This window comes from Xenopus laevis, chromosome 7S (assembly GCF_017654675.1).
Source record: "Xenopus laevis strain J_2021 chromosome 7S, Xenopus_laevis_v10.1, whole genome shotgun sequence".
Classification (NCBI taxonomy): domain Eukaryota; kingdom Metazoa; phylum Chordata; class Amphibia; order Anura; family Pipidae; genus Xenopus; species Xenopus laevis.
This window is the reverse complement of record NC_054384.1, coordinates 15,020,948-15,036,154: the sequence shown is the minus strand read 5'-3', so window position 1 is coordinate 15,036,154 and position 15,207 is coordinate 15,020,948.

Below are 15,207 nucleotides of genomic sequence, written 5' to 3'. Positions count from 1 at the left end.
ACTGATGAGCATAGAATTAGGCCCATTTCATTTATCCCCCCTATATATTGGCAGGCAGTGGTTTACTAAAACTATAGAATGGTGCACTTTGAGCTTTTCCAGGTGAACATATGAAGAGATAGAGAGGTTCAACAATAGTTTAAAAAGATCCAGACCTACTGTATGTAGGTTTCCCATCCCTACTTTAGTGGGACTTAATTCAACTGACCTCATCAAGGAAGAAGTATTATGCTAAACATTTTTTGGTCGGAAGTCAACATACAGTATGTCTCATTTGGCTTCAAGCTCTCATGTCACTCCTTTGGATGTTGCTTCCTTTTATAAATGGTTAGTAAAGGCAGATATTGTACTTTGGGAATTGGTTATCTATGAATGATTTGCCCAAGGGGAAGATAAAGCAAGCGCTTATACGATATGACTTCATTACTTTGTGGCCTCTTTGAAAACTCTTGATGGGCTTGAATCTAGGTTTTAATATTTGGGATATCTCAGAAAGGTCACCATCTAGTGGTAATTTTGATTAACTGCATTAAACTACATTGTGCAGGCAGTGATAACACCTGCTGCTTCCCAAGGTTGGAGATAAATGGCGCACTTTCATTCAACTAGGATGTACTTGAATCCATGCAGATAGAAGCATAGACATCTCTCTATCTCTGTGTATATGTATCTATGTGTATATATATATATATAGAGAGAGAGAGAGCGAGAGAGAGATAAATATACAGTATACATATATATAGTGTTTATATAGAAGTAGCTAAAAATGGTGTTCATTATGTTTTGGGTTTCTGTACCAGCCCAAGGCAACCACAGCCCTTTAGCAGTAAAGATCTGTGTCTCCAAAGATGCCCCAGTAGCTCTCCATCTTCTTTTCTGCTGATTCACTGCACATTCTCTGTGCTGCTGTCACTTACTGAGCTTAAGGACCCACTCGCAATATACAGTTTACATAGAAGAGTAATGTCACAATATAAGGCTGATTAGTAATTAATACAGATAATTACTACATGGCAGCACAGAAACCAGTGCAATTAGCATCAGAATTTAATAATCAGCCCTGTAGCATCAGCTTATATTACAGACCAACCTCATTTTCTGCTGGATAATTAGTGACGAGCCCTAAGCTTAGCTTCTCAACAGCTGCTCAGAGCCCACTGAGCATGTGAGTGTCACAGACACTTTCCAAGATGGTGACCCCCTGTGACAAGTTTGAAGTCCTGGATCATTGCTGCTATTGGCAAGCTGAAACTTTAACACCATGCCATGATACTATTTATGTCGTAGGGTCTTGCTTCATTTTTTATGGATTATACAGAGGAGAATTCTCCCCATGTGGTACTCATTTCTTTAGCGTTTTCTGTTATATGTTCTGGTTTTATTTGTTCGGATTTTATTGGGAAGCAACATTTTGTGTTTTCACAACTGGAGTTTGTTCACTGGAAACAACAGCTCTTAAAACACTCTTGTAAATCCATACAATGTCAATGCAGGAGAGAGCGTTAATAGAGCTCCTTAGCAGTCACCCTGTTGTCTCCTCGCCACGTGTTCATCAAAGGGTAAACCTACACTGACATATTTAATGCTCATTGTATATTGGTGAGACATTTTGCAAATGCTTTTCATTTTTTATGTGTGGTTTTTGAGTTATTTAGCTTTTAATTCAGTAGCTCTTCAGTTTGCAGTATCAGCAGTCTGGCTGTTAGGGTCCAAATTACCCAAATTACCCTAGCAACTATGCATTGATTTGAAGAGACTGGAATATAAATAGGAGAGGCCTAAATAGAAAGACGATAAATAAAAAGTAGCAATAACAATAAATGTGTAGCCTTAAGGAGACTATAGATGTTTAAGAGGAACTCCACAAAAACATAACTTAACTTTTTGAAAAGTAAACATAATTTCAAGCAACTTTGCAATATACATCATTTAAAAAATATGCAGACTTTTCATGATTTTAATGGTTTAAATGGTTTCTGACAGTTCCCTAAGTCTAGCTCCCTGCTATTCTGCTAATCTGTCTGACTACTTTGCTAAACTGGCTGACTACTGTTACTTTGTATCAACAGCCATCTGTCCTCAACCTGCATCATCCAAACCCCACAATGCCCTGCACACGTGATTTCAATAAGGAATGAAACATCATAGTGCAATGCCTTGTGGGTTAAGTAGTTCCTGCATGCTTGTCTGTAAGCTGTGGAGAAGTTGTTACAATTTGTAACATCAGTGTTTAGTCCCTCCTTCCCTGCCAGGATTTCGAATGATGCAGAAAGAGAAGAACTGTTAAACAGCTGGATTTCAGCATAGAAAATGGCATTTATTCATACTTTTTGAAGAAACAGGTAACTGTGATGGGTATATTAGGGGGTTCTGTGTTATGTGGACCTCTTTATCAAATTTTGGTTTGAAAGCCAGAGTTCCCCTTTAAGATATTTAAAAGATTTTTAAAACATCTTTTTGTTATCGTTAGACCAAGCTTATCCTGAAACGGTTGTTTAAATGTACAATTTGTCCATTAACTTAAAAGACTATTTGAAGTGATATCGTCTAGTTGAAGTCAAGAAAACTGTGGGTAGCTGCCTACTTGGCCCTGCAAACAATTGGACAATTAATACATTTCACTGTGATCGATGAAAATCTTCTAACCCGCCTGATCGATTTTCTGACCAACGTTTGATGAAAAATCATTGAATGCAGGATCGTTCAGTGCCCACTGACCTCACAATAATTTGATGGATTCATTGGATCACACTTAAATGCGTCGTTAGGGAGAGAAAAATCTTAACGCCTATGGTCACATTTACAGAGCATTTGTCTTTCGATGGGGTCACCGATTCCCATTTCCAAGCTGGAAAGAGCCAGCAGAATAAGGCAAATAATTAAAAAACTAGAAAATAAAAATAAATAGCGAAGACCCATCGGAAAATTGCTTAAAATTGGCAATGCTATAACATACTAAAAAAAGGGGAACCACCCCTTTAAATTGTAAGCTTCACTGGGATAAGGACTGATGTAAATGACTAATAATCTCTGCAAAAGGTGTTGCGCTATATACATAAGGCATAATAATAACTTTGCACAGACATCAGAGTATCCTTGTTGTACTTAACATAAAATACACAATTTTCAATGATTCAATTTTCAATGTTCCTGTTGATTAGTTTCAACAGCTGAGCCGTGAGCAGCTACCTGAGATATTCACAGAATTGGGTGTCTCTTCATTGGCTGCCAGCCGCATCCTCCACCATATGTCAGGAGGCTCGCGAGGTAACATCTCTTCTCGGGACCAACAGATGGACAGAGGCAATTCTCACATCGCAAACAACCCAGTTTATTCTGGTAATGGGCAACATTTTAGATGTTTTTCTTTTGGAGCAGCAAAACAGAAATATAAAAGCAAAGTAAATCCAAAGCCTGTGTTGGCGCTAACGACACCTTTGATTTCCTGACAAACAAGTGGTCAAGCTAGAGCTTTAGGGAAGTCTGTTTACTCACAGCAGTCCATCATATTTATACTCACAGGTTTTTCAGTTAGACAAAGAGATTCCCAAGGCTAGTGCCAGTCGTCCTGGAAACACACGCCCATGTCTCTCATTAAAGGAATTTTAGTGTAAAAATAAAAAGTAGGTAAATAGATAGGCTGTGCAAAATAAACAATGTTTCTAATATAGTTAGTTAGCCAAAAATGTAATGTATAAAGGCTGGAGTGACTGGATGTCTAACATAATAGCCAGAACACTACTTCTTGCTTTTCATCTCTCTTGGTTTCAGTAACCAATCAAAGACTTGAGGGGAGGGGACATGGGCCATAAATGTTGCTTTTGAATCTGAGCTCCATGTTAAGTATCAATTGCAAACTCAATGAACTGTTATGTCTAGTGATGAGCAAATTTATTCTCCAGCCATGGATTTCCAGCGAATTTCACCTTGAAAAAAATGCCCATGAGAAAAAACTTCCATTAGGGACTAAAAGTCGTCATAAGAAAAAACACCCATTGACATACATTAGGACAAAAAAAGTTGGCATAAGAAAAAAAAAACCCTTTGACTTTAATGCATTTGAAGTGAGAAAATTTGTCACACCCGTAAAAACACCCATTGACTTCAATGCCCTTTGCGAAATTTGCTCATCACTAGTTATGTCCCATGTGGTCTACCCTTAAAGGTGGTTCACCTATATATTACATTTTAGTATGTTCTAAAATGTTAATTAGTCTTTTTTTATATATTTTTCTTCTGACTAGTGATGGTGAGCGAATTTGCGTCCGTTTTTTGATGCCGGTGTCCGTTTTGGCAAAAAAATGCGCTGGCGTCCATTTTTTTTATGCCGCGGTGAATCGCGCAAATTTGCTGTGAATTTGCACCTGGTGAATAAATTCGCCCATCACTACTTTTGACTCTTTCCAGCTTTCAAATGGGGTCACTGGCCCCATCTAAAAACAAATGCTCTGTAAGGCTGCAAATGTATTGTTATTGCCAGGGGTGCTTCGCCAATGAGGCAAGTTGAGGCTGTCGCCTCAGGTGGCAGCGCCCCACTAGGTACCAGGGGCAGCAAAAATGCTGCTCCTGGTACTTTAAGAGCGAATTTCCGGGGGAGGGGGGGCAGCAGCAACTGCTGCTGCCTCAGGCGGCAGAGGGGCCAGGATCACCCCTGGTTATTGCTACATTTAATTACTAATCTTTCTATTCCGGCCTCTCATATTCATATTCCAGTCTCTTATTCAAATCAGTTCAAGGTTGGTAGGGTAATTTGGGCCCTAGCAACCAGATCGCTGAAATGGCAAACTAGAGAGCTGCTGAATAAAAAGTTAAATAATGAAAAGAAAAAAAAAATAATAAAAAATGAAAAGAAATTGCAAATTGTCTTATAATGTCACTCTCATCATACAAAAAGTTAATTTAAAGGGATACTGTCATGGGAAAACATGTTTTTTTCAAAACACATCAGTTAATAGTGCTGCTCCAGCAGAATTCTGCACTGAATCCATTTTTCAAAAGAGTAAACTGATTTTTTTATATTTAATTTTAAAATCTGACTTAGGGCTAGACATTTTGGCAGTTTCCCAGGTGCCCCCTGTCATGTGACTTGTGCTCTGAAAATTTTCAGTTGCCCTTTACTGCTACACTGTAAGTTGGAGTGAGATCACCCCTCCCAGCAGCCTAACAATAGAACAATAGCTAGGTAACCAGATAACAGCTCCTAGACACAAGATAACAGCTCTTTGGTACATATGAGAACAGCACTCAATAGTAAAAGTCCAAGTCCCACTATGACTCCTCCTGAACATTGAGTAGGACCAACAATAGCCTGCCCGAAAGCACTTTCATCATGAAGTGCTGGCTCTTTCTAAAAGCACAGGATCAGGTAAAATGACCTGACATGGATGCTAAGACACCAATTTTACAAGTAAAAGAAATACTTCTTGGTTCAGGAATAAAATGTTATGTGGCAGAGTAGACAATGTCATTTAGGAATAAAACCTACACCATTAAAATCACAACAGTAACCCTTTAAAGGTGAACAATGCCTTCAAAGCAGACTCTTTTGTGCCTCCCTAGCACTCCAAACTAGTCATGTAGTCAGATACAATAGGACTCCTAAATAAAATTAAGAATAATTCTTAATAGGGGTACATCAGTTTTTTTCTAACATATTGGGATTACTATGCAATGTATGCCTGCTAATATCTCCAAGCAGTGTTGGACTGGGATGCCAGGGGCCCACCAAAACCTTAGCCCATGGGACCACTTTCCAAACTATTATTCCACCTCTCCACACTCAACCTCTTTATTTTCCTAGTCTTTTATATCTACTTACTATATTCTTCCATTACTATGCATTTTTCCCATAAAGAAATAAGGAATGACTATGAAATAGGCTAAATGGTTACAAGCAAGAGGTCCCACTGACAACTGGCCCCACTGGGAGTTTACCTGGTATCCTGATGGGCCAGTCCAACTCTGTCTCCAAGGGGTATATAATGTTCTTTAGATGTTCAGAGCTAGATAAAATGTGTCTGTTGAGAATTATAAGAGACAACAGGAAAGTGTCAAGTGAAAATGAGCAAGCAGAAATTTTATTGGCGACTCCAAAGGGGGTCACTGAGCCTGGAATACATGTATTGTGCGGTGTGGCTTTAAAAATCCATCTATCTCCATCCAGTGGCTTCTGATCTGCATCAGGCTGTTATTCTTGGTAATGTGCTCCAAAATGCTGCAATCTATAGTATATAGCTGCAATATATATATATTTATATAGCTGCAATTTTATATATAAAATGCTGCAATCTATAGCTGCATCTGTAGTGCAGCAACAGAGCTATCAAAGATATATGTCCCCTTTAATAAGAACCTTAACCCTTATAGTTACTAGTGTTTCTGTGTTTCGCCTGCCGTTAAAAGTCGCCGGCATCAAAACATTTTGAACGCGCATTGGAAAAGTTGCTCACTTCAAAACTGTCAACATTATTTGGACACCCATTGACTTTAACGCTGGCATCAAAATTCGCGTTTTCGGGAATTTTTCACCGTTTCATGAATTTCGCTGAAAATTCACAAATTTTTCGGCAAAACAGGACAAATTCGCCCATCACTAATAGTTACATTTCCAGGGCTCTTTTTGATCTATGATCAATGCCTGGCCTGCTAAGGGATTCATTGATTGCCATTCAAAGATATAATATATACATGAAGTTAAGGCTGATAAAAAATAAAATCCAGGGAATCCCTTGTCGACATTAGTGCATGAGCGTAAGGGCAGCACTGTGTGTAAATCAAAATTATACAGCAGTAATCATGAACTGGGATCCTTATAAACATCAGCAGGGAAGTGTTTCCACTTCATATCTGGCTTTGTAGTAATAAAAACTAGATTACACTGGATAAAAAGAACAGGGAAATAAAAGCTGAAAACACATTTGCAATAATAAATAAAAATGATGCCGCATAGTTCTGAGTTAAAACTGAGATGTAAAATGTAATATTAAAAGGTGCACTGGAACATTTCTTTAATGGAGAAAAACTGTACTAAATTCTGGGAATTATATCTAATATAATATCTAGCTGATAAAACATCAAGGATATATCAAAATTAAACGAGAGCTAAACCCCCCAAAAAAACTGAACTTATTGCACCAGCACCAGCTTGTCAATAGCAGCAATGATCCAGGACTTCAAACTTGTCACAGGGGGTCACCATCTTGCTCAGTGGGCTCTGAGCAGCTGTTGAGAAGCTAAGCTTAGGGGTCGTCACTTATTATCCAGCAGAAAATGAGGTTTGTCTGTAATATAACCTGATGCTACAGGACTGATTATTAAATTCTGATGCTAATTGCACTGGTTTCTGTGCTGCCATGTAGTAATTATCTGTATTAATTACTAATCAGCCTTATATTGTGACATTTCTATTCTATGTGTACTGTATATTGTGAGTGGGTCCCTAAGCTCAGTAAGTGACAGCAGCACAGAGCATGTGCAGTGAATCAGCAGAAAAGAAGATGGGGAGCTACTGGGGCATCTTTGGAGACACAGATTTTTACTGCTAAAGGGCTGTGGTTGCCTTGGGCTGGTACTGAAGCACTGAAACATAATGTACAGCATTTCTAGCTACCTTTCCTTGTCCTTTAAATATATTCTGAAAATGCAGTTTTGTCATTTAGATGCACTAGACTTATAGATATCCTTCTGGCTGTTTTTATTGCAGAGTTGTACGAATTTGATACTGAGTTACACAATACCCTACAAGAAGAGTTTTTAATAACAGCAATTAATGGATCTGCCAGCGAGCATCCGGGAATTTCATTTGAAAAGAGTGTGTTATCTTCCGAGTTTATAATTATACGTGGGGAAGTGCCGGCGTTCTAAAATCTTTAAAGAAAACAAAATCGTCCATTGTTCACGCGGGTCCGGTTTGCTCTTTAACCATAAATTGGTTAAATCATTTTTTTCCTGATTACAAAAATAATGTGGAGGAGAATTTAAAATTGCTGTTCAATAAAAGCATGGTAACAGTTAGAAAAGTGTGTCACTAGAATAAAATAGCTTCTGAATTCCAAGGGAGAATGCCCCAGGGTGAAGGATGGGTAAGTAAAGAGCTGCTCTTTGTAATCTAAACACTATTGCTCTTTTATACTTTCCTAAAATTTTTCTAGACTTCAAGTTCCAATGCAACCCAGTGTAGTCCAACATGCAACTGTTTTCTTAAAGGACCAGTAACAGCAACATTTTTTTAGACACCAACACATATTAAGGGCTCTTACAGACGAGCGTTTTTACCTGCGCTCCCCTGCGTTCCGTTTTTCTGCTTTCAGCCGCAGGTGAGCGCAGGGATATATGCATTACATTTTTTCCAATGGGGCTGTACTCACACAGGCGCGTGTAGGCGCCGAACGCAGGAAAAATGCAGCATGTTGCGTCTCAACCTGCGTTCGGCGCCTACACGCGCCTGTGTGAGTACAGTCCCATTGGAAAAAATGTAATGCACATATCCCTGCGCTCACCTGCGGCTGAATGCAGAAAAACGGAACGCAGGCGAACGCAGGTAAAAACGCTCGTCTGTAAGAGCCCTAAACGTTAAAGTTGCTAAGTCTTTATTAAGAAATAACTTACCGAAACTCCGCTTGCGCTCCTCTTCAGAAAAGGCGATCGGCGATCCATCATGCAACGCTCCATTTCTCCTCCCTGCCTTCCTTATAGGAGATAGCCAAGGAGGAGAAATGGAGCGCTGCACAATGGATCGTCGCCCTTTTGCCGTTTCCGAAGAGGAGCACAAGTGGAGTTTCGGTAAGTTATTTCTTAATAACGATTTAGCGATTGTAAAGTTTAATATGTGTTGGCGTCTTTTTTACGTAGCATACTAACAATTTTTTTTAGAAAATTTTTGCTGTTACTGGTCCTTTAAAGGAGAACTAAACACTAAACTGCAATCGAAGTGGCCAGTTTCCAACCCAACCTGCTGGAAAATCGCCAGTTGTTACCTTTAATAGAGTCCAACTAGGTTCTGATTCATTAAAGGAAAAACTATATCCCAAAATGAATACTTGAGCAACAGATTGTGACCCTTTGTTCAGTATAAACAGTATGCCGTTCATGTAGAGTTTATCCTAAGGGGCAGTTTTATCAAAATTTTAAAAAAATGTTCATTTTTTATTTTTTTTGGTGAAAAAACTTGAATCGAATTTGATGCCAAAATTTGAATCAAATTCGATCACCAAAAAAAATATATATATATATATTTTTTTTCAAAAGTCAGACTCCAAATTGATTGTAGGAGGTCCCCCATAGCCTAAAACACAAATTCGGCAGGTTTTAGATGGTGAATAGTCAAATTTGAATTTTTAAAGGGACAGTACATGATAAATTTAAAAATTTGAATTTGAATAATTTTTTTTAAATTCGAAACAAATTTGGGCTATTCCCTAGTCGAATTACACTAAAATAAACTTTAAATTCAAATTTAAAATATATAAATCTGCCCCTAAGACTTCTAAGCCGTCCAGTCATTATCAGCCAGAAAACTGGTGGCAATTAGAATTTTCCAACAGCTATAGGGTAACATATAAACTTGCACTGATTTAGAATTGACCCCTTTTAAGTAATTCCTCTGAAGCCACTGTCCATATTCTTCATAAAATAACACAACAGCTGTTCACTTATAAATGTGTTAGATCTTACCTTATGCAGATCAGTCTGATCACTTTGAGTATTTTGAATTCATGCATTGGCAAGACAATGGGTGTTTTTTTGCACTTTCAGCACACAATACATTGGAGTGTTCTTTTCAGGCGAAACCTGGTGAAATATTTCACTTATCACTACTTTAACCATAGAGAATGATTTAGCCTTTCAGGGTTTAGTTAAAGAATTGGGGGTGTCGACTGGGGCCTGGTTGGACATCTCTGATGAACCCAATCCCCCAGATGCATGCATGACGTTGGCGCAGGAGCAGTCACCCATTGCAACCAATAAGATATTTGCTTTTAAACAGGTGACCAGTAAATTATACCATCTGATTGGTTGCTATGGGTTACTGGACCTGGGCAAACATAGTACCTTTTATAACATAACCCCTAATGTATTTTAGCCAAATAAAGTTAGTTTCAAGACCTGTATGGTCATGGAGATCCTTGTTGACAAATCCTTATATTTTACAATTGGGGTAATTTATTTACTATAAAATGTACATGATATTTATGGCTCTTGTGTGTTACAGAGCCTATATTAAGATATAGGATCTATACATAATAGATATTTAGGTATTCAGTTTGGAAGAGATGTTCCTTTCCTACTGTAGGTCATTGGTGATGGTGGATCCATTGAAAGTTTTAACTTAATATGAGATGAGAAAAAGACAACTGTCCATGTAGCTATGTAACCGCAGATCTATATTTCACCTGTTACCATGTCTGCACATTTTGGCAGATGCTGCTGCTGTTTTGCCAGTTTCCCAGACATTTTCTTCATTTGGAAGCAGCCATTGTTTCCTTGGGGAAGATTCCCAAGTCTTGCACAGTCTAGTTGGACAAACCAGTATATTGTTTATGGACAGTTTCTTTCTAGAGCATTAGGCAAAGAGTCTACTTTGCCTCATGGGAGGGGTTTTTTATGCGTCTGAAAAGGAAGAATAAAAGGAAACTTTTATGGTGTTCAAAGCTTCTGTCACATACTCACCGTGCTAAACAGAATGTTTGAGCGGTAAATGAACTAGAGATGTATCATGCCATTTACGAGAGTTCCCATGCTGCAAGGTCTGTTTAGATTCACCGGAATCAGTAATCGTCTGCTATCACTCAGGCTTTCACTTAGCAGCCATATTCAGTTATTGGCAGGTGCAATAATTATTTAGAAACTCTAAACATTCTACATGCTGGCACATTGTCTCCTGCCTCTTGCCACGGATAGCTACCAACTGCCGTATGAACACAGGCCTATTTAGCCTGTCACATGGCCAGTGTTGTGCTCCCAAGTGAGTAACTGCTAAACAACTGCCATGGTTGCCTCCGTCCTCTGAAGGCTGCCATCTTTTAGGCTTTAATGTTATAGTATATTCTAGTTACACTCATAAATACCACTAATAAAATTCAGCTCAAATAAATTGTTCAGTGTAAAAATAATAAGTGGGTAAATAGATAGTCTGTGCAAAATAAAAAACGTTTCTAATATAGTTAGTTAGAGAAAAATGTAATGTATAAAGGCTGGAGTGACTGGATATCTAACATAACGGAACACTTCTTCCTGCTTTTCAGCTCTCTTGGTTTCCACTGATTGGTTACCAGGTAGTAATTAGGGATGGGCGAATTTTTTTGCCTTGTTTCGCAGTGGAAATGACGCCCATAGACTTGTATGGCGTTGTGCGTCAAAAAACAAAAAAGACGCGCTCAAAAAAATTTTGGGGCCCATAGACTTTAATGAGCGTCTGTGACATTTTGCCGGCGGCGAATTTTTGGCGAAACGAAAAGGGTCAAATTCGCCCATCCTTAGTAGTAACCAATCAGTGACTTAAGGGTGGCACATGGGTCATAAATGTTGCATTTGAATCTGATCTGAATGCTGAGGATCAATTGCAAACTTACTGAACAGTTATGTCGCATGTGGCCCACCTTCGAGTCACTGACTAACTCAGAGTTGTGTCAGCTGGAAAGACCTACTGGTAAATAAAGCATTAGAGAGATTATTATATCATCCCCTTATATATATAAGTTATTATATCATCCCTCAAGCACCACTTGGCCAGTCTTTCCTCATAGCTAAGATTTTCAATACCTTTTGCCAGCTTAGTGTCCCTTCTCTGTACCCTCTCTAATTAAATAATGTCCTGTTTGAGCACTGGAGACCAAAACTGTACGGCATATTCTAGATGGGGCCTTACAAGTGCTCCATAAAGTAGAAGAATGACCCCCTGTGGAAGAATAACCCCCCTAAAACCCTTGTAGATGTAGGCATGCTTCATGTGATGTGATGTGGTTTAGCAGTCAAGGTGACATGGTCAGGTGAGGCCAGCAACAATGGTGACACAATAGAACCCTCATTAGCATGGACATAGTATTAGGGCCATTTAATAGTGTATGTGCCATGAATAAACCCAGGGTAGCCAAGCTCAGTGTGGAAATAAACAATAACCATAGCTCCTTACCCAAGATCATAGTCTCTCATGGTTTTGCACAATGCATGGTTAGTATATGTTCTGAGAACACAGAGTTTGGACCAGTAAGCAGTGTAGGCAATAAGACTTGCACTATAAGCAATTAACACTCGCAGTTGATTAGGTGTCTCATTAATATTGCATTCTATGATTTGGACCCTAGCTACCAGATTGTTTATAATGTAAGCTGCTGAATAAAAAGCTAAATAACTCAAAAACCTTAAATAATAAAAAATGAAAACCAATTGCAAATCATCTCAGAATATCACCCTCTACATCATACTAAAAGTTATTTCAAAGGTGAACAACCCCTTTAAGATACATATTACAGTGCCGCATTAGTGTTCAAGTACTTCATTTTCCAATGCTGTATCTTGCAAAGCAGAAGAGTGTGGGAAACAAATAGTCTGAATGATCTTTGGTAAATGGGATTCATACCTACTGAATGCAGGAGCAAGGTTGCCCATTCCAGCTAATGTACTGTATCAGTCCTGTCCTACTCCTAATTCCCCGGAGACTACTCAGTATGTGGAAAAGTCCTCAGTATGTAGATCTTGACAGCAATAAAGCAAAAATAACCCAGCAATTCAAGGGAATGAGAAATCTGCAGAATTCATATAAAGTGTGCTTACTCTTTGCCCCTTAGGTAACACTGATATTGAGTGCAATATTTCACCAGGCATGGATTTGCGGTGAAACTGTTGCAAAAAAATTCAGCAATAAAATTCAGCGTCACAGCCATTGACCCCAATGTATTTTGTGTGATTAAAACATAGTGAAAGAGCACAAAAAAAGTTACCGCAGAAAAAAATGACAATTGACTCAAATGTATTTTGCTCAAAAATGTTGGTGCAAAAAAAAACCAACCATTGACTCCAATGTATCTTCTTCTTGCATAAAAATTTGCTGCGAATAAGGCCCCTTGATTTCCATTCCATTTGCTTATTCGCTTATCACTAAATAACACAGATCGTATCATCATTGAGTTTCCTCTACCAGAGTATTGTCTAAAATATATTAGAGCTAAATCTCAGGGGACAATACACATGCGGAGATCTGCCATTACAACATCACCCAGCAGAGCATTCCACAACCTCACCATGAAGACCACCAACTGCTTCAAATGAAAGTTCAGTTCCTCAAGTCTAAAGAAATGGCCTCTGGTGTGTTGATCTTCAGGATCTTCCGCTTTCTGTCTAATTGTATTACGGTCGCTGTAAAAAAAATGTTTTCTTCAAATCCAGTTGTTTAAATGTTGACTTACCATTACTTCTCCATAACATTGCTAAGATTGTGGTTCTCTTTTAATATGATCATTCACTATCAAGGCAATTTTTCAGTTCCATCCAATCAGATTCGAGGAACAGAAATTTTACCTGGCAACACAAATGGTTCTTCACCATGAAGGCAGTGAGACTGTGGAAATGCTCTGCTGGGTGGTGTTGTATTGGCATCTTGTCTCAATAATTTTAAGAAGGTTTTGGATAACTTCTTGGACAAGCATAATATCCATGGCTATAGTATTCTTAAAGGGATACTGTCCTGGGAAAAAACATTTTTTCAAAATGAATCAGTTAATAGTGGTGCTCCAGCAGAATTCTGCACTGAAATCCATTTCTCAAAAGAGCAAACAGATTTTTTTTATATTCAATTTTAAAATCTGACATAGGGCTAGACATTTTGTCAATTTCCCAGCTGCCCCCAGTCATGTGACTTGTGCCTGCACTTTAGGAGAGAAATGCTTTCTGGCAGGCTGCTGTTTTCCCTTCTCAATGTAACTGAATGTGTCTCAGTGGGACATGGGTTTTTACTATTGAGTGTTGTTCTTAGATCTACCAGGCAGCTGCTATCTGGTTACCTTCCCATTGTACTTTTGTTTGGCTGCTGGGGAAAAGGGAGGGGGTTGATATCACTCAAACTTGCAGTACAGCAGTAAAGAGTGATTGAAGTTTATCAGAGCAAGTCACATGACCAGGGGCAGCTGGGAAATTGACATTATGTCTAGCCCCATGTCAGATTTCAAAATTGAATATAAAAAAAATCTGTTTGCTCTTTTGAGAAATGGATTTTAGTGCAGAATTCTGCTGGAGTAGCCCTATTAAATGATTCATTTTGAAAAAAAAATTTCCCCATGACAGTATCCATTTAAGGGCTTCAGTTAGTTTTGAGCAGGTATGTGTGGGTTTATTGTGTAATTTTCTGCATATTTTCATACCCCTTCAAACAGAAACTACAATATACCAAGAGAAAAAAACATATTTAGCATACAGTATATTTTTATTCATGTTTGGGGGGAAAAATCCCTGCAAAATGTAAAATTCATTTGTGGTTGAATGATTGTTCTGCAGCAAGAGACCAGAGTTTTTGTAAGATATTTATACATACAGTACCTCTGACTGTTTTCCTCATGGGCGTTTTGATCTTCTTTAGTCTTCCACTTCTGACTATCATGTTGTAAAATCCATCCATAAGTTTCTAAATCCTATCTCTATAAATCTCTCTTTCTCCCAAAGTCCCTAAACTGTCTTTGCAAGGAAAAAATGTCCTCCTTTAACCTTTCAGTTTGTTCAGTGAGCCAGCTTTTTCCTTCTCTGTTTTTTCCTTCATCGCTATTAACTTATGTCCGCTTTCTGGGAATCACCCTGGAGAGTGCGCTTCTCTGTGTTGCACTACCGGCCTCCTCGTTTTGTTTTATTTGCATATATTGCCTTTTGTTTGCTGCTTTTTGCAGAGTATATAACATGCATGGCTTGAAAATGATGTGGTGGGGACTGTAACTGATAACTGAGTATGTTCCCCAGAAATATGGCCTTTATCTGGGTGATTTATCCACAACCACTAATCAGCTGACAGATTCTCCTGCTTTTTGCCAAAGACCTTTTCTAAGAAGCTAAGTAGGAATTATTTAAGCGTAGAACTTGATGGATGTCATCCTCTATGTGAGGGAAAATCTAACTCAGTAGACAGTGATCCAATGGAAAGTTCATTGTACAGGGAGGGATAAAGAGAAGATGTGAAGTTGCTCTAAAATATACAGAACTTTATTGATACTATTTATTAACGGTACA